The sequence below is a fragment of the Cyprinodon variegatus genome, unplaced genomic scaffold (genome assembly GCF_000732505.1).
Source record: "Cyprinodon variegatus isolate N-32 unplaced genomic scaffold, C_variegatus-1.0 Scaffold241, whole genome shotgun sequence".
Taxonomy (NCBI): Eukaryota; Metazoa; Chordata; class Actinopteri; order Cyprinodontiformes; family Cyprinodontidae; genus Cyprinodon; species Cyprinodon variegatus.
Window position 1 is genome coordinate 136,539 of NW_015150694.1, and position 25,227 is coordinate 161,765.

Below are 25,227 nucleotides of genomic sequence, written 5' to 3' on the forward strand. Positions count from 1 at the left end.
TCTAATTATTAGAATATTGTCAAAAAGTTAAATACCTAGAAGTTTGATAAGAAGGAAAAAGTGAGTTAGCAAAAGGTGCTTTAGCAACACGGTTACCGCAGGCTTGAGAGGATGGATTTCTGATGAAGGAAATGAAGGTATGATAGATCTGTTCCCTGTACTTCAATTGTTCAGCATAGATGAAGTCCTTTATTGTTATATTTGTTGGTGTAAAGTGGCACTTTATTGCATATAGAATTTATTTGACTTCTAAGAACAGTGGACCATCACTGTTGATATTTACCACATAATGGTATATGTATAATTATGCGTAAACGGGTGTTTTGTACCATTTAAGACTTCTTGGGAAAGAAAGATAAAGTTAGACGTCTGCATCTCTGGATTTCTGAACATTGTATCGAATCAGTAAGTTTGTATAAAGGAAGTGTATTTATGCAATGTAAGTGCAAAATGTTTAAGATCTAGCATTTTCTGTGACATTGATTTTTGAAAGTTTCATTATGAGCAAGCCAATATCATCAAAACTGCAAAAAAATAAAGTCTTGAAATATTTCACTGTGTTATTAATCTATAAAATTATGACTTGCATAAGAATAAGAAAAAAAAACTTTTCATTATGCTTTAACTTTTTTGAGCTGTACAGTAATTTTATTTGTCAAAGAATATAGGTCGGTTTACTTTAGATATGAAGGGTAGCAGTTTTCCCCTATGATGAGAGGTAAAGCACAAGAACAGGAATGAAAGTATTTCAAAGACATTTAGTATGCATTAAATGCCAGGTTTACTTAAGAAAATGTTAAATACAGAAATGCTAAGCAAAATGTACTTTTTTGATCAAATTTGACTTTTATTATTTAAAAGCTAACATTTACTGACATAATTTTAGTGGCAGAAAACCAGGAGGTTTCTCTATTACTGACTGGTTCAAATATTATCCTCTAAACATCCTTATGCACATTTTTGGCTGATTTCTTATTCAGTATGCTAGGAATACTACAATAATAATGTTAAACCAAAGTACTGATCTTGTAACTATTTCATGTATGAGTTGCTTGCATAGTGATAGGGCTTGGATGCCATAGATATCGAGGTTACAGAAACACTAGCGTTCACCCAGAGGCTTGACAAAATTAGTCCTGCTGCTCCATCTTGTTGAGGTTATTTTTGGACCAAGTAGCTCAGCTGCTGAAATGAACTTCTGCGTCTTAAGTTGCTGTATTTGAGTTGGTGGGGAAATAACAAATAAAGAATAGAAATTGAACAGGCAATTACTGTACAAGGATAATCCTATCTCATTTTACAAAATATATTTTCCCCATCTGGTTTCAGTTAAAAACAAAAACCAAATGCTCTTCTACTCACACATATTTTATTTCAAATACTGTAGTAAAGTAAAGGTCAACCCTGCTAGAAAACCTGGTACAGTGTAGCAAATGCAAAAGTTAATTTAAATAGAAGTTCTAAAAAAAGGCTTCTTTGAACCTGGCGTCCTCTGGTGGTCAAATCATGTAATGACATTAGAAAAACCTGCATTAAAAGACTAAACTTGGTTTGCCAGTTAACTGTATGTTATTAAATATATAACTGAAAAATGTAGGCATAAATGATCACAAGATGTATACAGCATAAGCATTTAAATTGTTCTTAGTTCTTAGCTATGTTATTTCCCTTTTATAATGTTATTTTTTGATGTATTTTCTATAGTTTGAGTAGTGTACCTTTAACCTTTAGGCTATGATCCATATTGGGTCTTGGGCCTATTTCTGATGAGTCCCTGGATGCTGACATGCTCCAACAGGGTCACAGAAAAAAAGATTACTTCTGCTAATTAAGGTCTCACACATTAAAAAGGCTTAGAAAAATTAAGGCCATTTGTTAACATACACAATTTTAGAATTAAAAATACATTTAAGGCACCAAACTTTAGAAATTAGATGAGATATTTCTATATTTGTTTTAGGAAAATAAATAATAAAAAAATTAGATTGATAATAATATCAAAGTAAAACAGTGAATGTGTATACCTTCTGGAGGAGGGGATAACCTCCCTGTCAGCAGCTTAATAACAAAAGCGAAGCAGCACATTAGAAAAAGATCAGAATCTATATTTTCTAACCTCAATCTACTTTTTCACAACACTTTAAATTATAGATAAACATAAAATGCTTTGATCTGGTGGGCACGTAGAACACATTTTTCCTATGACTTCTATTTTAATGCTGGACACGTATTCGAGTTATGTTGAAGCAAGCCTCATACAGGCAAAATCATGAATCACGAATGGAACAATGTCTTTGTGTAAACCCTTTACAAGGACGTTTCAGTACTACACATAATAAAGATAATTAAGATGAGAATCATCGTGATAATAAATAGATCAAAACAACTTTGATTTTGCAAGTGATTGTCCCTTTGTCTCAGTGTATCTGTTGTATGTGTATTTTCATAAACCTGAGACCCAGAAGAGTGCAGACTTTTTAGGAATTTCCTTATAAGTGCCTGAATATTAAGACCAAAAATGTTTTATTATAAGTGTTCATTTTGTACAGTTTTAAAATCATTCAAATTAATTAAGCACAGAAGAAAAATGTCCTAAACTCTTTAGCTGTCTCTGTGACACTCTTTAGTAATACGGTTACTTGCATATTCCATTCCTGGGTGTGTTTTGACTGCATTTAAATGTCACTTTAACATGCACTTAATAATAAGGAGAAATAAATGGGAGAGCAGATTTTAAATAACTGATATCTAAGGACCAGTCTTTTTGTTTACATGCTATTTTTTCAGAAGATTACTAGGATGAAAGCATTGTTTAAATAAGCACAAAACAACATCACTCCTCACCCTGCTTGCAATTAAACATGGTGGTGGTGGGTGTATGTTAATGTGATGGTGCGTTCCTCCAGCAAAAATAGGAAATTTGAGTTTAAAAAGTGGATAGAAGTAAATAAAAGTTGAGGGGGACGTTCACCTTTCATTAATTCAGCCACCATAGATATACAGCCAGAGCTACAACACAAAGGTTTAGTGCATGCTTTAAGTGGTCCCATACCTTCATACAACTGACTTAAATTAATGAGTGACAAACAGACCTCTGCAGCACTTTATTGCTGCTGGAAAAGTAATACAATTTCCTCCAGGTTTGCTGGATCAGAGACCCATCTAACATGCTGGACAGTGATCCTGAGCAGCTGGACTCAAGACCCCAGATTTAGATAAAAGCAATTGGTTTGAAAATAATTATGCCATGTTCTGCTGTTGGTGACTGAAGTGCAAACAAGACATTGGCAGATGCATAGTGGATGGATATATTTTAATGAACCACTACTTATAGGAAATGAACAAAGAAAACAGGTGAGTGCAATAATCAGAAACAAAAAACAAGAGAAGTCCATGACAGGTAGTCACTAAATAAAATCGAATACAACTAATTGGAGCCCCTAGCTCATGTTCCTTCAACCTTCTTGGGGTCAACAGCAAGAAGTCTATACTGTTCTTAATCCAGACAGCCATTAAGCCACTGCAATTCATGCTACAGAAATGCACATAGATGATGCTTCTAAAATCAAGACTACAGCTACTTAGAAAAGAACGACAAAAAACTAATCTGACTCAAATGTAGTGAATAACTGCAGCTTTTGGTTAGAAAAAAAAACAAAAAAACATGAGCAGGTGTTTATAGTTGCATATTTTCCACCCAGTTAAATCTCTGAGGTGGTCTGTTTTTAGGATTGTGGAATTCCTTATACGGTAGCTCTTAATCAACAGATCCCTTTGCTAAATCAACTTTGATGGGAAACATATACATATTCCTTTTCCTTCCTCCTTTCATACTGCTAGCACTATTTAAACAGCACATATCATGGCAACCACTGATGCACCTCATCAATTAGCATCAATCAGTTCAAACCAAAGTCTAGACCAAAATCCTGCTGACCATCTGTTGCAAGACTGATGTTTGCCTCCTAGTTTGACTTTGTTTGAGCTAATTAGCAAAGACTAAGCTGATACAAATGCCACAAAATGGTTGCAGCTGAACTGCTAATGAAAGGGGGCCAGTACAATTATTGGAAACCATATATGCTTAATGTTTATCCTAAATATCATGTATTGCATCTCCTTGATCTTAAGTCATACATTTTAGCTTAATAAATGGACTATGCGCAATTTATGTGCTCACATTAACACAACATATTAAACAACAAAATAATGAACACCTGAAAATGACATAGACCCAACTAAAAAGGAATGCCTCTTGCAAACACATGGACTTTCTTGTAGTTTATGTTTGTAATTCAACAATATTTTCAAAAGTTAAACCGTAGTAAATGCCTTTTATATCAAATGTGAGCTTCATGGTTATAAGACCAAAGCTGTAGCTAAAAGTCATGACCACTCCAGGCCCATGTTCACCTATACTTCATGTTATGTTATATCTGTTCTTTCTTTTGTTTTTCTTTTGATTAAATTCAATAAAGTTGAATTTGAAACAACGGCTTTGTTCTTTAAGTGAATAGATGCAGTCAAACATTGTCTGTTAGTCTCATATTTCACAACTCTAAACAGTTACAGGCGGTCCCACTGTATAAAAGGTTCCTATTAAGAAAAGACATCCTCAAGTGACGCAGCATTTCTGACTTATCCAGTGGAGTTTCTGCATTCATTGGTGATGCATCAACCACTGCTTTGACAAGGGGAACTTCAAAGGCAATGAAATTGAGTGCCCCTCTAAGAGGAAACCTGGTTAGCCTTTGATGCAGAGAACTGGCACTATTCCAAAAATCTCTAATAAGTGTAAGTGGGAAGCTGGCACCCTCATCAGTTGTTGCTTTCCTTTAACAAATGTTTCACTTCTAAATGAGCACGACAGGCTTTCACAACCCAATTTTCATTTTCTTTATGTTTGAATAGCTAAAAAAAGAAATGAAGAAATTTTTTGACAAGATGTTTAGTATTTCTGCTTTTAAATGGTCGAGTTAGTGCTACACAAAGTAACACATGAACCTCTCTTTAATTTTAATTTCAAAATATGCAACCTAGCATAATGGAAGCTGGAAACTGACTCTTTTGGAATGAGTCCTGCATGAGTCCATTAAACTTAGTTTGGGGTACTGGGGTAAAAAAAAATAAAAAATGGAAGAATCTCTCTGACTATTTTATCTAAAGAAGGGACATTTCGTCTGCATTTTAACAGAATAAAAACTATGGACTTTTAGACTTTGTCAAAAAACCTCTATTGAACATTTTGCCCCTTTCTATTCTTCTAATTAAGGGGCCTTTTAAAATTTATTGTAACATGCAAAGCCAAACTAGGTTTTTGTGCTGGAGAGCTGGAAAAACAAAAAAAAAACAGCTTTCCCTACTACCACAATAAAACAAGCTCACAGCACCTCACTGAACCAAAGGATCATGCAGATTCACAGCAGCTAGGAGACCTTAACTAAGCTCTTTAAGAATGACTGCAGCCTACTGGTTACCATCTTGACCTCTCCTTCCATCACTTATTGATTATTCTGCCTTTCCTCCTCCCTCCTATTTCTCCTGCTTCTGATTCTCAAAGCTCAGCACTCCTTGTCTGTATGTGCTAAGGAGAAAAAGGAGAAAAGAGGAGGAGCGCAGTTGTTAGTGCGCCAAAGAAAACCTGCCTCCCTCCATGCCCAGTTGATGACACACAGGGTTTTTATTGAGTAGCTCCACAGCCAATCAGGGAACAGTGCCGGGAAATACAGCAGAGGAACTCCACCGGTCCTGATGTTGGAGCTGATGTCAGTGTGAGAACTATGTTAATCTATGTGAGTGTTTCCTGTCCTCTCTTCCTCATTTGAGTTTACATCAGAAGCACTCTGAGCCAAGAGATCCTATTTGTGACTTTTTCTTTGGACCACAAGACCCCACGTGATTGTGGGATTTATCTATACTGAGGTTAATCATTACTTTTCTGGTCATTTGAAATGCATTTCCAGTGTAGGAGGATCCTAAAGGCTGACTACTGAGATTTTTTCATCCTCTGACAAGAGGGTAGCCGATCCTGTTTTCTGCTTCTACTACTCATTCCTTGAGGTAAGCAGCTTTTTTTCTCTGTGCTGCAGCATCTATCACTGCAGCTTTCCTGCGTGGCAGGTTGTCATAGAGGCACCTAGCCTCATTACACACATCCTGCCTGAATGTGGAAGGAAAGCTCTGCAGAGGGAAACAGAAAATAAATGGTCCAGAGGTAATTAGAGCAGATGGTGTTAACATTATGCCAGTCCCCTTTAAATTCACTGCAGACGGTCCTGCAGTAATCTGCCAACTTTTAAAGCCTGCCGGTGTGTCCTGCTGCTTGGTGCGTAGCCTCATAGTGCTGCAGTATATTGTTACATAATAAAAACATATGTGTAAGAGAGAGGGAAGAACATTTAAGGCAATTTAAAGAAAAACAACAATCAAATACTAATTAGTCATTAAACATATTAAAGATAGGCAGAACATAAAAAAGATTGAAATTTAAATATTAATATGACTGGAATTTAATCAAGCTTTCAGCATATCCATTTGGATTTATTGATGCTGTTTCAAGTTTTTTAATGAAATGAATAATTGATTATTATTACTATAACACAAAAGAGAGAAAGGCAAAACCAAATTTGCTGATCAAGCAAGTGTAGCCCACAACAGTCTGCTGAGCTCTTTCACAGTTCTAATAAATCTCAGGGGCTCATTTATACTATCAAAGTCATTGAATCATTATGAAGTAATGCAGCTAAAGATTTTTACTTCATCTCCTTTTTTGTGAATATCTCATTCAGACATTTTACATTTTGTTTCTTATGTATAATTCAATTACAAAAAACTAAAATAATATGTTGCCACATGTTTGGAAAATATTAACGTTTAGACAGAATTTTTTCAGTAGTCAGGTGACGCAGTGGTTTCTCAATATTGAGATAATCTATCACAGTTTTTCCAATCGTTTAAGGATGAGTTCAGGTTAATAAGAAGAAAAAGGAGTCTGTAAATGGTCTTTTATTCCTCACACAAACAGACCACTTAGTTAAGTTAAGGCATCAGATGTTTGACAAGGTCAAAGAAAATGTTTCTTAAAATAAAAATACACCTGATGATAAATAAAAGTTACCAAACTATTTTAGATTATTTTTTTGATTCACTTACTTCGACTGTCCCAAATTCGTCAAAAACCGTTTATGGATTTCAAGTGGATTTTATGCCATAAATTAATATAAAATAAAGTAGTTCTGAAGTAAAGAGAAAGGATCCACTGAATTCAAAGAAATTCATAGTTAGAACATTTGAAAAGTGTACTGGACATTTGTATTCATGCTCACAAGTTAGTCAACCTATACACAAATACAGATAGCTTATGCACGAACTGTAATTCCGTTCTTCAAAATGAAAAATAACATTGAGACATATAAAAGCTTTTAGAATAAGTTATTATTTCCTTTTCAGTAGTAGCAAGGTACAAATCACAACAATTTGAGCTTAAAGGATTATGAAGACGTGGGTTGAGGTGATGGGTTGGTTTGGGCATCAGGATATGAAATCTGCAGAGACTTGCTGAGGGATGCTTGGAAGAAGGAGAGCTAGCAATGGGCTATAGTCATAGGCGGAAAAGTAGAGAATATGTGTTGTAGGGAAAGTAATTACGGTTATGGGATAAAGAGAAAGATGAGGTGCAGTTGAGGAAATAAGGTATCAGGTTTCATAAGTAGTATTTTTCATATGTAAGTCTGAATGGGGAATGTTGTTTTCTTATTTGATAGGCTAAATCTCAGCACAGGCCCATCTCTATCATCAGCCTCCACACTTTCATCCTTTTGGAAATGTGCAGCAACCACATCTTCAAAATGACGTGCACCATCCATCCACTGACACTGACATCATGCTTAACATGACATCTAATTTTCTTTTTTATCTATTTACATTTTTATGTGAAGCACAACAAGATGACTAAACCCTAGCTTACCTGAGTTTTCATACCAGCTGTATTTAGTTGTGATCTGTCTTCTCTTTCTGTCTCCTTTAGAAATATTTGAATTTATTCACCTGATTTATGCAATTATATCAGAATGAGCCAAACTCTACTGGCCACAAGCCATCACCAGATTTTGTTGACGATGTATATATAATTTAATTTTGCATTTTAATCTGAGACATACTCATACAGGAGACCGTAATACAAGTACTGCATATAACTTTTTTGTAAATAAAGAAATACATAGAGTCTGAAAATGTTTTATTGTTTAGGGTGATCACAAGTTAATTCGATGAGTTCCTGACCATTTTTTTTCTTATTTGCCCTGAGACATATGAATATGTACGGAAATACATTGGATGTTTCTGCCTACATGTAAGTCACAAGGAAATGAAGAAAAAGTTGATTTCACACACATAAAAAACATGACTAAACCTAAATCATTTAAGCTATTTAAATGTTGAAACAATTATTTATAACAGAAAGCCACTGTAATTTTCTTTTTAATATACACCTTAAAAAGGCTTAAAGTAAAAAATGAAATCCCATCTCAGAATGTTTTACTTGGTTAGCATCTGCCAGCGCACTGGGAAATGATTAGTCACACAATTTGGGAGGAAGTGTTTGATTGTTTGCATTGCAGTCAACCTCCACATTTGTTCATATCAGTGAGATTGAGACATTGCTAAATTTTCTCGAATAAACATATTAGTTAATGTACAAATTTATTTATTGGATTTAAAGGGTTATAGTAAACAGATACATCACTACTGGCGTATTTTGTATGGAACATACAGTATTGCATTTTTCTTTTGTGTTCCTCATCGTGTTACGGGTTCTACCTGCCTGAGTTTTTGCATTGTAAGGGAAAGAATTTCTGTTACTGTAATCATTTCGATCTTCTTGAAAAGTCAGGGTAAGAAGTATCAAAATTTCCAGGAGTTTTCTAGGGTAGCACCATCAATAAAAACACTAAATGGCTCATTCATTTTTAAATTTTACCTTTTATATTATGTCAATATTGCAATAATAGACTACAGGAAAATCCAAAAAAATGTCTGGTCACACACACCATAATTCCTCTACTACAGTGATGCTTACTGAACCACTGATAGAATGTTAACCCTCTCAAGGTCAGTAATCTTATTATGTCCTTTTGTTATGATTGTGTTGTTTGTTGTACCCTCTAATCAGTGGAGGCTGGTGGAGTTTTCTCCAGGGGGGCTGTAAATTCAAACTAGATGTATAAAAAAAAAGTAAAATATTTACTATGGTACAGCCGGTATATTTAAATCAATGCCAACAACAAAAAACAAAATTATAAAAAGAAAATAATTCTTGTAGAGGTTTACCTTTTGATTGATTGATTGATTGTTTTTATTGATCTCACAGTGGAGAAAAGTATTTGTTACATCAGCTCAAATAGTCAAAAAGAGAAGAAGTTGCTTCACGAAGAAAAAGGTGCATGGGATATATACAGTATATACAGTGCTTCCACATATGACAGCTTTTTGTTGTACATATATTTTGCCCTTCTGTCTTTGAGAGAAGCAAATTTCTCAATGACTCTGTGGTTGAAGTTAGGGATGGTTTTGATAAAGTTCTTCTCCATAAAGAGCATGGCCAAGGCATTGAAACGATTCAGTGACATTGTGCTCCTGAGGAAGGTCTTTATCCTCTTCAGTGTTGAGAAGCACCTCTGAGATTCAGCTGTGGTCATGGGAGTTGTGATGACGAGCTTCAGCAGAGCCAGTCTCTAAGAAGGTGTCTTGAAGATTATTTGCCATGTGGAGCTCATACAGAGCCACAGCACCACTGCAGCTATAGATTTTTAATAAATAAAAACTACTGATCTTCTCAATCTACTGACTATTTATTTTCAGTCCTACTTTTCTTCATCCATGCTGGGTCAGATCCTAACATTTGAAAGAGGAGGCAGGGAAAGCAGAATAAAGCGTTAGCCTCACTGCATGCATTTAGCCAAGTCTTGTACTTAAACCAGGTCCTGGAAAAAGACAGTGAATAGTCTCCATCCGTCTTTGTACTGCTGATTAATTTTGATGTTTGGCTGATCAGGTCAAAGAGCTTTTACCCTCAGCTTCTCTTGGTAAGTTCTCCGCTCAAAAGATATTTCTTTAAGGGACTTTACTTAATTAAATTATTCTTGCACCATTTCTCTCTCTCTCCAATCGTCTCCAACTTCCAAGACTCAACCTGTCAATCAGCCGCACCATGGCTGTGACGTCAGTCGACTGTGACGTCACCTTTAAAAATTATTTTATTGGGGTTTAATCCAGCTAAAATGATTGGCAGGACAAAGAGAGTGGTAATCAGAGAAGCTGACAATGAACTATCTCTGCTTTGGAGGAGCTTTAGAAAACTGCAGCTCAAGTGGGAAGATCATTATAACAGATAGTTGTGTACTGCACATCTATGCCCTTTGACTGAAGAATGAGTTGAAGTAAACCAGTGTTAAAAGAAGCGCTGATAAGGCCAGAATCGTAGCTTTTTTTCCTCTATGAAATGTGGTGCGTAATGGAAGGCAAACAAAAAAGATTTTACAGTTTATACAATGAAACAGTTTGGTTTTATTGTGTTTCATTGTGTTTCTGCAGTTGTTAGGTTGGTTGTGGCAACCTCACAACTTTGCTTTCTTCAGCAAAAAAGGTTGTTGTAGTTGCTGTGTTTATAGCATCCAGACTTTCCTTTGTAAAGCATGTTTGGTGGTCTGAGGATTAAATAAAAAATTTATATAAGAACTCTCATGATTTGTATGGGAGTTTTTGTTTGACATTAGCTGTAGAATAGCCTTTGCTGAACATTTTCCTCTTAACACTATAACTCTAACCACCACGTATACCCAATATGTGCCACTATTAAAGAATGAAATCAACTTAACCATATTTAAAAATAATTATATTATTTACTTTCATACATTACTTTGCAGTTGATTCACTTAACTCATTGCTTGAACCTGAGTATTACGGTAAACTGATGACGTTCTGACTGATTTGGAAAATATTCATGTAATAATTTCTCCCATTTTACAGTGCATCCAGCTCAGCTCCTCTGCAAACTTCTCTGCCATTCAAATTTAAGGCGCACTGCTTGCGACAGACTAGGAGAGCTCCAATGTGATTTTTTTTCTCTGTCATACTGGCTCCACTGCTGATAGCGAGGCTCCTACTACATATAGCGCAGGCAGATCCCAATCTGTGTTGGACTGGGCCGTGTTTGTGCCACAAAGAGGATGTGATTTTATTTTGCCACCTTGTCTCTCTTCCTGTCTGACTCATTACATTGCTCGCAAATTTCTGCATAGATACAAGCAAACTACCTCGGCACACTACCTGAGCTGGAGCTATCCAAGCACAGTTGCAGATAATTGTCTGTGGTCTGAGCAGCCCAGTGCATTTATAATGAGCTCCAAGTGCTGAAACTTCATACAGTCTGATTTTCCTCATATAGCAAGCTAAATCCTGTCCTTTATGTTCAGGCCTTTTGTGACAAATCAGCCTCCTCACTGAAAGCCACTTTGCTGACTTTGTGTGCTGACACATATTTCTGTAAACTATGCTTGCCAGGACCGGTGCACTCCCGCTAAGCTCAATAGTCTAGTTTCATCAACAAAACATATTTCAATGGGGTTTACTCTGTGTATGTGTGCGCGTGCGTACGCTGTGGTGACTTGCTATTTTCCATCTGTTGCCGTCAATGCCGGAGTCAAACCCAAGGCAATGCCCAGTCAGCGGTTAAAACGGCAGGTTTGTCAGTATGCGGAAGTGATGTAACCAACACGTGACTCACTAAATGTTTGCCAGTCGAGTTTTTTTTTATTTTAATGTTTAAAAGTTGGTTGCATATGAATTATTCCATTAATTTGTGAAAAGGAATGAAAGTCTAAAATGTATGTGTTTTTTATATATTAATTCCGAATGCGTGTAGAGGAATAATATTTTGATAAAACCGATTTAGATAGGGAAATCTGGGATAATTGAGCCTGAGGGGAGGGGCTTTATCTATTCATTGAGGGTTGTGGGAAGAAGGGCAGCCATTTTCTTTTTCCTTTTCTGTATTACATTGCTGGTAACTGGAGGACGGATGAGGCCCAGAGGAGCTTCTAAATATGGAGATAGTTTCCTTGGCGCCCTGTTTTGACTGGATGAGCACATAAACCACCAACACCTGTAACCCGACTGAGGTAGTATTCTTTAAGAGCAAAGAGCCCTGTCACACCTTTTCACTGCATTTGCTCCACTTTGGTCAAAAGCCCATAATAGCTCCAAGGAGCATCTGCAGGTTGTACAATAAAAGCCAGTGATTCACGATGGCGTCAGAATAAAACAACTCATGTTATGTTTAAAACTGCTTGGCTCTTTACCTTTGACCCACCAGATGTTTACAACTGGTCAGTGCACTGAGGTTAGAGAAGCTATGCTTTTTGCTTATTTCGGTATATGTAATGTTCACTCATTATGTTTTGATTAACTATGTAATATGTCCAGCCAAGTGATCTAATAATGTTTTAAATGCATCTCTACTCAAGCACGCCATTCAAATTATTGCATTCAATCTTGGGCAGCCATCAACTGCAGCAAAGGCATGTTAATTATCTTTTCATTCTGGTCGTGTGTTGGGGCAGGAAAACACTTAAAACATATAGGACGGGGGGCCCAGATCACCAGGGTTAAGAAACCCTTATGTAGTTTCTAATACACATGCATATATATATTCTTCAATGCCCTGATAAAGCAAGGCTTTTCAAAAATTATGGCTGTCTTTAGCTAACTATTTAGAAAACCTAGACGCTGTGATTTGTTTTATTTCCTGTTGGTGGAATTTGATTTCTGTGTACTTACTGCAGTCTGCGAAGGCTCAGAACAGAGGACCAAAAATCTGAGGCAAACAAACAGACTGACTGATTTATCAAAAGCTTTTATTATAAATGAAGCATCTGCAGTAACTGCAGGGACGTCTAAGGCAGGAACCTCTGCAGAGGGAAAACTCAGGTTAGTGACCACGTAAATTTCATGGAGGAGGATTAGGAATGCATGAGTCACTAACCTGGTCTTAAAATTCAGTCCATACCCAGAGAATATCAGAGATATAATGATGTACCGAAGGGAAGTCCAGGTCGGAGTCAGGAAGAGGGTCTGGATTCAACAGGCAGAATCCAGCAAGAGTCTGAAGACAGGTCGGGCAAACAGGTCAGAACTTGAACAGGCAGGTTAGAGGTCCAAAGGCAGAACAGGTAAGGATCAGGCAATCAGAACAAAAACAGGTATGCTAGAGAAGTCTCACCAAAGGCTAGAATGATCTGGCACTGATGACTGGGAGCAGGTTAAATAGAGACTGGAGCAGGTGATACAGATGAACGGTGATGAAAAACTGGGTGGTGCTAGACAGGTGAATAGAATAAACCATTAAGCCAGTCATCAGAGACAAGATCATGACACATTCTAGCTGCAGCATTTGGCAAAAATAGCATCAAATCCAATTTAGCCTGTGTGCCGACCATTTGCTGTCGCACCAAGGCTGTGTAAATGCTCCCATTGTTTTAATTACATAACAAACCCTAAGTGTAAAGTACAAAGCCAAGATAGCATGTGTATTTTCCAAGTGCCATTTACACACATTAATTCAGTGCGGATCTAGGAACTTTTTTGGTAAACTATTGTTTCCGTTGTAACTGGTTCCTAACGGTGTATGTTATTATTGAGCGTTATAAATGCTGTCACAAATTTGTAATAGTTTGCAGTATTTTTTCTAAAACAAATAAAATGTTTAGTCATTTCAATTTGGATACTAGTTAAAGGGATTTTTTTTTCTTTTTATATATGCACATATTTATGTATAAATGCATATAAATTCAGGCATCAAGAGGATAGGGCCACTAGTGGATTTACATTTCCTTCTCTGGTAGTTATTTAATCCTCAAATATGAGGAGAAATTAATCAAACACCGTAGTAAAATCATCGCCAAATAACATATCTATTTGAGTTCCATTTCCAGACCCATTGACTCAATTCACATGTTTAATTCAAGTGCATCATGTAACACACATGAGTCCAGAGCTTCTAAGAAGTTAGCATGTTTAAAGCTGATATGCTGCCTAATAGTCCATAAACCTTATAGCAAACACTGTCCTTAATTAAAGACACCTGAAAGAATCGTGGGCATGGATTCCCCATTTTTCTCATTGTAGATTAATCCCTCTGTGGTTAGGTAGGGTAAATATGCATGTTTGCGCGGCTTGAATTCTGATTATTTCAGGAAGGATACCCAGCATAGTAAGTTTGCCAAGTCTTTTTCAAAGTTGTTATGTCAGCCTGTGGGGATCCCTGCATAAAGGGGCAGCTGAAATAATTTATTCACATACATTCTTGTACAGTATGTACAAATGTTGGATGGCTTTGAAAATTTACATTGACAGCTTGGGTCAAGGGAGGTATTAATGTTTAACAAATGTTGATTAAGTTCTTTAGAGCTGAATAATGTGTTTGTGTTTATTGTGTTTTTGGTCAAGTGAAAGCAAAACAACTTGTCACGTCCACAGGTTAGAGTGAAGAAGATTTTGTATTTATGACTTCGGCTAAATAACTGTTATCGATACATGTAGCTCAGGTAATGAGTTCTCTCTGAACTTAATTCACAATGTGTATATCACAATAAAGGGGTTTTGAAATGTCTTGCAACTAAGGCTTTTGTAGTCAAATGGGGGGTTGTAAATTTCTTAGATCTACCTTTTGGACAGATAATTAAAATGTAGCTCAACAATGTGGAGAAGATGCATTAGAAGTATAACTCATTTAAATGTCATGAGATAGAATCTTATTTTTTAGGGATCTAGAGTTAGAAAAGGAAAACTAGAAATATTGGTAATTTAAGAATATGTTTTTCTGTTATTAAAACTTTACCACTGAGCTTTTTGACAGTGGGCAAAAAGTTGATGGATATTGGACCACCAGAATTCAAAACAGCTCCTCACCAGAATTCAAAACAGCTTTTACATCAAAGCTAGTAACCGTTTAAAATATTTGGCCACCTAACACCTTACAAAGTAGCTTACCTTGCCGTACACAGTGGCAACTTTAAATGTATTTTAATTTCAATTTCTTCAAAAGCATGCATTATACTTAGTATTTAAAAGATGTTTCATTGTTGTGTATGAATAGAGACTGCTAGTGTCCAACCCCAACACTCATTAGAGGGAAAGATCCATATTCCTCAGCAGATCAATTAGGAGTGCTTTAGGGAGAAATTAATATTATTGATTGCTAGAATGAATCTCACCAATCAGCTGGTAGGTTTGTTTTGTGACGTGCATCTTTGATGTGGGTTTTGATTTAAAAGTAAATACTGGTGATATTTGTTGAGCTAGATTTGTTGGCCATGTAGTACAGCAGTGTCTGTCTGTCTGTCTGTCTGTCTGTCTGTCTGTCTGTCTGTCTGTCTGTCTGTCTGTCTGTCTGTCTCTTATAGACTAAACTGTCAATGGTTCCATAAAAATGTCAAATCAAAAATATAAAATACATTTTGGCTGCAAGGAAAGTTCTTACAAACTCCGATCTCAAAATCCAGTCTCACTGATGGATTCCTGAAATTATTGATAAAGGTAATTTCTTTTCATTTCAGTCTTTAGTCTATAGGTCTTTTTTAGTAATTCTAGACTAATAGAGCACTATGGAAACCTGGCAGAAAGATAAATGTTGAAGTGGTAAACCTGGGCTTTTTATGAGCAAAAATTTTAAAGCAAAGACATTGGAATGATGTCAAACCACATTTTTAACTATGATATAATTTACAAAGAACAAAAAAAAGATTTCAGCTAATTACAGTTAACTTGCAGTAATTATATCTTGCTTGTTCTATTTGCAAGATACACGATTGACCTAATGAAAACGTGCCTTAGTAGGTATGTGTTTAGGCAGCCTTGTAGCAATATGCAAGACAATGGAATTTCAAAAGCATACTATATGGCAAGCTGGATCTTAGCTGCTGTTAATGGAACAAGTGAGTGACAAGGCAATTGATCATTTGAGCCATATTTAAAAAAAATGATCAACAGTTGTAGCCCTGATTTAATTTGGAATCAGCCTATGCTCTTGGCCTCTTCTTCCTCTTCCCCTGTTTGTTATCCTTCCCTTTCTTCCCTGCACTTTCCTTTCACTTCTAACAAGGCTGACCTTCTAATTCTGGGTCACGGCGTTGTAAAAACTAGCACACACTTTTTCCTGCTTGGTTCATGTACAGTAGGGTTTCATAGGGTTCAGCTCTGATTGATTTAAAAGAACTGGCTCATCACTGGAGGCATCTAATGGTTCTCACAGCCTTTCTCATCAATTTAGACTGAGGTTCACAATTACCTAAACTGATTGCTTAAGTTAGAGAGACATTTTCTGGAAAAACATATTTTAAAAATTCTGTAAAATTTGCTTCAATGATTTGTGAAACATGTTTATTATTTTTGTATGTATGTAATGATTCAGGCAATGTTATGAGGACCATCATTTTTATATGGAATGACTATTCAGCATTCACAAGCATAGTGTATTTTGACTGACATGACATAAATTAATCGTAATATTTCAAAACAACTGAGAGGTGTGCAAAAGCAAATAATGCATGTCCAAAAGCATTTGAAATTTTTTGGAAGGATTAAGAATCTGTTCAAATATATTCAATTGTCTAAATGCTGTGAAACTACCTGCTAAACAAATGCTAATAGTGATGTTAGAAATGCACTAGAACAACTGAAAAAAAAAAAGGAAGATAACTAACAAAACTGTGACAGTCCTTTAGTATTTGGGTAGACAGACTATATTTCAGACTATATTTTTCAAGAGCTGCTCAGCGTCCCCAACGATGTACAGATTGTGATACAGTTTTGGCTGCAGTCCTGTGGGTCGTACTGCCAACACACAGTTCCAGGATCTGGAATATATGGGGGTCCAGCTCATGAAAACCTGTGTCTTTCATATAAAATATTGTCATCGTAATCCAAAGGATCTTCTCACAATTTGCACTTAGCTTTTAGCATCTCAATTAAACAAGAAACAAGTGAATGCCAGGGGTGTATAATGTCCTTACCCTGCACCCTTTATACTATTCTGTAAAACAAATATAGAATAGTGAAACGTTGGTGTGTCAAAAAGGAGGAAAAATAAAAAAAATAAAATGAAAATTGTCATTTGTCAATAACATATTTTTTTATCTGCTTTTTCGTATTCAAGTTATTTTAGAGTGATGTTGTATTATTTGTTTTCTTTTCCCCTTCCATTTAAATCTGGTGTTCAATGAAAGAGCACGTCATTGTTTCTCGAACAGCTAATTGGCTGCTGGGTGGAGCATTTTCTAGCCTTCAGATCAATCCTGAGGCTAACTTCCCCAGAGCAGGTTTGCCGTTCAGAGTAGGTTACCATGTTGACTAAGAATGAACCAAATTGTTGGAAGAGATAGTCCAAATGCAAAGAGTATAAAAGTGTAATTTCATTATGAACCACGCCTAGCCAAAAGAATATAGTCTGCTTTTGTTTTAGACCAAACATTCTGACCAAACTTTTCTTGTGTAGATACATTCTTAGATGTTAAATGACTAAATTTCCCTCTCTGGATGCATTCAAGGTCTCCAGAGTCCTGCTAATGATCTCAATATTTGACTCATGTGTGCTGAAGCAAAGACATGTTGACAGGACACTGGGCTTGGAAGAATAGGGTTTAAGACACCTGGTCTAAAGGTTGTGTTTTTCCTATTACATCTTGTAATGAAAGTTACTGATCCCTGAAAGTGCTTACACGCCCGACGTTTTCATTCTCAGTTCGTGGCGTGGAGGCTTTCACTAGTTTTAATCAGACTTTACACAACACTTCTTAATATACAGTAGTATCTACTTAAAGTTTATTAGCAATGTAACCTTGATGAGACAATGGTGTGGTTTTAATTCACAGCACTGGGTTCCTGGTATCATCAGAGGGATAAGAAAGGAGGGGAAAAGCCCAGAATAATGGCACAACAGTTTCTTATAGATCAGCAAGGACCCACTCTGGGAGAACAGTAAACAATTCAGATTGTGAAATAGAACACACTGCAAGACTCTAAGTATGTCTCATGTGTGAAGTGCACAGTTTCATTGAAGTATCTGTTGATGTCCCAAATAACTATAATTAATTGCTGAAAAACCTGTATATATAGATAAACTATAACAATCTCTTTCTATATTTGCTTCTAAATGCTGGTAACACCTCTTTTCCAGTGTGAATGCCCACAATTGTTTCCTTAAAAATGAAAGGATTCTGGAGTTTCTTGTCCTTAAAAGATTAAGAACTGATTTTATTTGGTCAGGACTCTCTTTTTGTTCTTTGGCTACTGATCAAATGTTTTTTGTGCTGATCAAATCCTTCAATGGACCTGAGCTGAACAAGGTAATCAAGGTAGAAAATCTGCCTATATCTATAATTGATTTAGGGGTAGGACAGAGTTTATTACTAGGCTTTAACCAAAAGAGGCAATGTGAAGGAAAGGATTTAACAATATATTAGATGGCAGCACCTTTTGAAGACAAGGGACTCCAAAGCGCTTTACACTACATGTTATTCACCCATTTACACACTGATGGCAAAAAGCTTCATCTATGTGTGTGTCCTTGTATTTGTCATATTTTGAAGTCTATTTTCTGGAAAAAAATAATAAAAATATTGAGAGCAAATGCTTCTTATGCCGCCTGATGCCTGGATCACATGAGGAGTATTGCTGTTTTAGGGTAAGGGGCAGAGGTGGGTAGAGTACCCAACAATTTTACTCAAGTAAGAGTGGCAATACTTTAACATTTTTTTTTACTCAAGTAAAAGTATTTGGTGAAAAGGCTACTTGAGTACTGACAAACTGTTTGATACTAACGTCAGATTTAATGTTTGAAAAGGATACTGGCAAACTGACTTCATGTGCAAGTTCTGGCCTTTTAAAGATTCAAATGCCTAAAGAATACAAATAATATAAATTAATATAAAAGACCAATATTTGTGCAAAATAAATATTTTTACCATAATTTTTTTAATAAACTTAAAAACCATTCCTTGCAAAGAGAGCCGTATATATGTTGGGAAAGGGTAACAAGCTCCCACTGTTAATATAGAATATTAACTGTATGTTTACCTGCTTTTGGACTGGTTCCAATTACTCACAGAGGACAGAGTAGGCAGAGATTTTACTCAAGTACCTGTAGGAGTAGCGATACATAACAAGAATATTACTCAAGTAAAAGTAAAAAACCTAATTCTAAAAGTAAATGTTTTTTTTTTTGTTTTTTTTTTATTACTCAAGTAACTGTAAATGAGTAAACGTAATTGCTACCCACCTCTGGTCAGGGGTCACATTTAGGGCTAAGGAGTTAATTGTGTTTAGGATAGGGTTAGTTACGTAATCGTCAGGGTTAGGTTTAGGGTAAGGGTCACAGTTAGGCTGTTGAAATGGGTTAGAAATGAATGAAAGTAAATGGAAAGTCCCCACAAACATAGACAGGTTTATGTGTGTGTACAAACATTTTTATATGTAAACTGATGCGTATTGTGTACATAACTTGCAACTTGTGCAAGCTCAGATACGGCCTGTCTGACAGCATGCGCTTATGTGTACTTGTACTGTACTTGCTGCTGAATGAACTGTTATTCATATTTTACCAGAAAAGATTTCACTTTGAGAAAGTGAGGGCAGTGTTCTATTCCTCGCCGTTTTTGTTTTGCATGCTGTTGTATTTGCGAATGTAGGAGCGTGTGGCTGGAGGGTGCCAGTGGTAGAGTACTCCCAGAAGATGAGATGTGACTGTTTCACTTCAGGTGGGGAGGCACTAATAATGATGATAATTATGATAATGTTTCCAGTCTGTGTTATTAATCATAGCTGGTTTGATCACTGAGCATAAAAATTATGCCACCCCACTAAATTTTCTAACTTTCTGAAAACACCTAAAAAGGTTTGTTGAATTCATATAATCACATCAGAGTTCAACCTTTGGAGATAAATGGATCTATACAACACATTCAAGAATCGTTATTTTTATTTATTAAACTAGGATTAAATACTCTGCTAAGAATGCATATATAATGTGAAATACAAACAGAAATGGTCAGTACTGACCCAATAACCCAAGTCAAATACAACTGCCTAATTATTTTTATTTGAGCAGTTTTCCTTTTGTCCATAATCTGTTTTTTCTGAAGATTGGTCCACATGTGTTGCAATTTGAGTTTAGATTTACTATTTATCTTTGCTTGAATGACATTAGTTTATATTTTGTTTTTTTAATTGTTCTGTTCTTTTGTTGTTTTGGATAGACTGTATTATCTATTAACAAGTTGTAATGATTTATGAACACCATATTTAGAGAACGAATCATGTTCAGTAAGGTTTAATAAATATCCATGGATGGTTACAGATTTTCTTGAAATGGTGACCTTGAAAAATGAGAAAGATGTGTTAACTGAAAACGAGCCTAACATGAAACACAAAAAACAAACAAAAAAAAATATTAACACAAACATGCACATTTAACAGCTACTCAAGTCTACACACTTAAAGCACTGAAGTTTATATAAAGCCAACTACTCTTGCATCAATTTTTCCTTTTCTTTGTCAGTAATATATGTCATTGTTTACTTTATTTAGAATATCCTATTTCTAATTTTAATAATCATCTCCTTCATTTTACTATTTTATGCTTTTCTTAATTTTACCATTAATTTACTTGATCAGCTTTTTGGTTGATACCTATGTGTAAAGTGTATTATTAAGAAAGGTGACTTGGTTTGGCTTTTCACTACTGCGGTAAAGACTGACCATTGAATGGATGCAGACTTAATCATGTGTGAAGTGCATGTGGGTCATGTGATTACTAAAAAAAGACAGTTTAGTTTAAAATACAAACATATCAAACAAACAAAAGAAAACAAACAAAGCAAATTGTTAAAGACATACACAAATTGGACAATATTTGATTAGTTTGAGGGATTGACTTTTAGAAAACCTCCCTTGCAGCTTTCTATTTCTCAGTTACTCCCCTGCATTGCAGCACTCCCTGCAGGAGCTGTGAGAGGTGCAGTATTTTCCACATGCCTTTCTGCTGCCTCAGAGGAGTCAAGTCATCTCAGGAAAAATGTCCCTGCACAACTCAGCACAGATGCTTACCGGCTTTAGTTTTTCTGCATGTGTATGTACTGTATGTGCAAGTTTGCTATACGAGTCTTAAACAGTGATTATAGCATCTAATTCTGCTAAGGTGACAATTCCTGTCCTATCAGCGCAAACTGTGCAAGGCATTAGAGAAACTTGTGACTGAATTTTCTCACTTGTCTTTTTTTTTCCCCTGAAAGTAAGATTTAATTTCTGGAGTCTTGTATTGTGTTTCCTGTGGAGCCATTATATAATTTGGTATACGGTATAGTGTTTGATGAAGCAAAAGATATTTGTGAACATTTGAAGTATTTTATCATAATATAGGAGTCTATAAGCATTGCTGCTAAATGCATACAGCAGTCGGAAACAGACTATGGAGAAAACATGGATGATAAATGACTTAAACTTCCATCTTCCTAAAAGGAAAAAAAAATAAAAAACACCAAACAAAATAAGGTCCTGCTCTGTGATGCAGCAGTTTTATATGAGGCTAATGCCCTCTTCTGGCAGAAAGGGAAAGTTACATCAAAATCTGAGCTGAAACATGCAACTGCAAGCAGGCATCTGCTGGGTGTCAGCTAGACTTTTGTACACATCTTGGTATTTCCCCAAGGAGAGCAGAAAAAGAAAACAGGATTTCCTGAAGACAGAAACAAACAAAAAAGGAAATAAATCCCATATGTTCAAATGGATGAATGCATCTACTGATTATAGATGCATTTATCCTTTTCTCTTGCAAGTATTTTCTTTGATTTGATCTGACCAGCAGGTCGTGTGCTGATAAATTTCTTTCTGAATTTTAAACTGATATATATATATATGAGAGCTAAGTAGTTATCTCAATTTATTCTATAAACATGTGATGCACATGTCTTAATATATAAATGAAAATGATTTTAGATTCCATACTTTTAATGCTTTCCATACTTTTGTTTTAAAACTTTTGAATTCACCAAAATAATCCCCAGTCCATGTTTTCCCTTCTATGTGTTCTAACACACACAAATCAAAATAATATGCAAAAACAGACTAATATTAGTAAAGCTCAGGGAAAAAAAATGAATGAATGAATCTACACGGGTGCAAAGTTTCCGAGGCTGAAAACATACAAAGACACTCAAAGATAACCCATTTTTACTTTCAATTAGTTTTTTTTTTAAGTTTATCATTAGTTTAACAGCTTCTTGATTACAGAAACAACTTTACACTTCAGTTGTGTTAACATAAAGAAGTTTAGCTAATAATATTATTAGTGTGATGCTTTACTGTTGGCAAAGTTTTAGACATCCTGGACATTTTTTGAAATTGATGGTTAAAATGTTTTCAGTTCTCCATTTCAGATGTTCAGTATGATAACAGAGAGACATCTCTGTGGACATTTGAATCCCGTTTCTCAGGCCAATTTAGAAAATGATATCAGCTGTGATACCCTTTGTATGGCTGACATGGCACAGTCCAGAGGCTCTCGGGAGTTTGTCTGCATTCTGGATTGATATTTTGCTTGTTTTCTTTGTTCGTTTTTCTAAACTGTCGCTGTACCCAGTGTCCCCTCACCCTGGAGCTTGTGGTTATTGATCTCTCACAACTACTCTCCAATCTGAGACAAAAGTGGCATGCTGCAATCAGCTGTGTGAGCAGCATCACAAATGAGACTGGGAAAACAGAGATGGATGGTAGAAAGAGGTAAAGAGATTGCGTGCATAAGTACATAGCAGAGTCAGATTGGAAGTGGGGAGGTGTGTGACGGGAGGGTGGAATATAGGGGAGATTGTGAGCATTGGACAGAGGAGGAGGAGGTGTATTGCTGCAGTGGAGAGAAGTGAGAGGAGACTGCAGTGTCTGCTAATGGGAGAGATCAGGCTATGTTACCACAGCTCTGAGGGACTGTATCCCAAACACTCACTGAATGGGCCCTTTCTCAGGGGGATTACCTCATCTGACTGGTGAGTTGTTTTCTGATTAGCGCCGTTTACTTGATTGAATTTCATATCTGAACATTGGTAAATATGAACGGAATTGCAATGTAAAAATGAGAAGGGTTAAAATGATTAAAAACTGCACATATAGCTATATTTTCTGTACCTGAGCAAATTTATCATTGACGATGTGTCAGAACCTTCCTCCCCCTTTGCTAAGTGACACTGTCTTGTAATCACAGGCTGTAAAACCCTAGCAGGTAAAGTATGGAAAGAGTAATAATGATATAAAGATAAAAAAAATTATAATATTAGTCCCTTAACAAGACAAAATTGCTTGAATTTGTTTTGTTTGCTTTTTTAATGTTAAAAAAGCTTACTTTTTTGTAGTAAGTCCATAATTTGGTGATTTCTTTGCTTGTTTTTCTATGTTAAAGGTGATTGCTTTGTGTTCCATACAAAAGAGGATGTAACAGAAGCTTGTTTGTATTATAAACTTTATTTATAACCTTGAGGCTAAACAGGCCAGTGACTGATGAATGATTTGTATCGTTTCCTTGCCAATCAGTTCCCACAATTTGGGCACTGATTTGTGTTCAGGCGTTAATTGAGGTGGTTTTTGACAGTCTGGTCGCTTCAGCTATAGGCAGGGTGTGAGCTGAAGGAGACAGTCAGGACTTCTTGGCAATAATGATCTAGTCCGAAAATATGAGATGTACGGAAAAATTAGACAAATTAGACTTTCAATCTGTTGCCGTAATGATACCCGACACAAAATATGTAATTTGAAATAAAATAAAAAACATTGATCTATGGGTAGTGCACCAATTAAGGGGAATAACAACAGGATTGTAGTTTGCATATTGCATAGTTCCTCTTATAATACATTGCTATTGCCTGTACACTCATTGTTTACTTTTAACTCCTGATATTTAATGAGGCACTGTGAGAACCTGCCTGTTCTGTGGCAGGTCATTGGCCCTGGAGCAGTCTGATTTTAAACGTAAATCAGCATAAACTCCAGAGCATTTTAAAACAATTTCGAAGACTCATTATTAATTGGCTTTAAGGATATGATGGTCTAAATGCTGATATTTCTTCAATCATTTTCTTCTTTTATCTTTTTTTTTATATTTTATACTTTAGACTTTCTATTTTTAGCATTGGTTTTTGTTTTTGTTTGTTTAAACATGATTAATCCTTATTATTGTGTCATCTTTTTGTTTTAGAAATGTTATTTATTTCATTTGTAAAGCTCTTTGCTCCTTTAGACCTGTGGAAAATGGGCTCCATAGTTAAATCTATAAAGCTAGAATCATGCATATACATTTACACACTCAGCTTCATGTTGTAACCTCAAACTCCTTTTTATTTTGTCTTTAACTCACTTTCATTTTTTTTTAAATTCCATTCATCTCATTGCATTTACCATAACAGAAATTAAATTTTCCTGTTTCAGAAAATAAAAGCAAAACAAAATGTAGAATGAATGTTTTTGCTGTCTTGAACATCTATTATTTTTATATAGTTGTAAAACATGTTCTTTTTGTACTTCAAGCCGTGTGTCTCCATAGTAGGATGCCATTTATTCATTGGTCTTGTGTTGGGCACAACATTTGCAAATTTCTACTCATGTCCTACTGTTAAGCTACTTTGCTGTATGTTTTGACTGCATTGAACTAGATATACATTGAGCTGTGGTTTCAAACTGTACTGTAAGAATTCAAATTCTTAGTTTTTTTCTAAATCCTTAAAATGACTGTATAAAGAAGAAACAACTCCATAGTTTGTACCACATTACTCTTCATTACCTCTTATTTTAATTAGAGAGCAGTGATGTTGCCAGATAGTTCCTTATTTAGAGCGTTTGCTTATTTTGCAAAGCAACCAAGCAGAAATTCTTAATTAAAGAGCAGAACCCTGGCACCTTGATGTTCAGCAGTAAACTTTAGTAGTGCAACACTGTCACAAACTGTCATTCCTGGAGATAATTAAAAATGATGCAAGGCTTACTGGGTCTTCTGAGGTAAAACTATTTTGAAAGGTGTAAATGAATACTGGTAAGAAAACTCTTAATCTTACTCAGTTTCAATGGTTGAATGGTTAAATAAGACAAACTGATAGATAGATAGATAGATAGATAGATAGATAGATAGATAGATAGATA

The 25,227-nt window shown here is 35.7% G+C and overlaps 1 protein-coding gene across 4 annotated transcripts in view; it reads left to right on the forward strand.

Moving 5' to 3' along the window:
* The first annotated feature begins 5,678 nt into the window (after nt 1–5,678).
* Nucleotides 5,679–25,227, forward strand: part of LOC107089162 (synaptotagmin-2-like) — a 34,701-nt gene continuing 15,152 nt past the window's right edge. For 2 of the 4 annotated variants that reach the window (XM_015381796.1, XM_015381799.1), the window contains exon 1: nt 5,709–6,060. The gene's annotated coding sequence lies outside the window, so the exon portion shown is untranslated. Of the gene's footprint in view, nt 6,061–22,933; nt 23,088–25,227 lie in introns of those variants that run through there. The other 2 variants (XM_015381797.1, XM_015381798.1) reach the window with 2 other exon arrangements.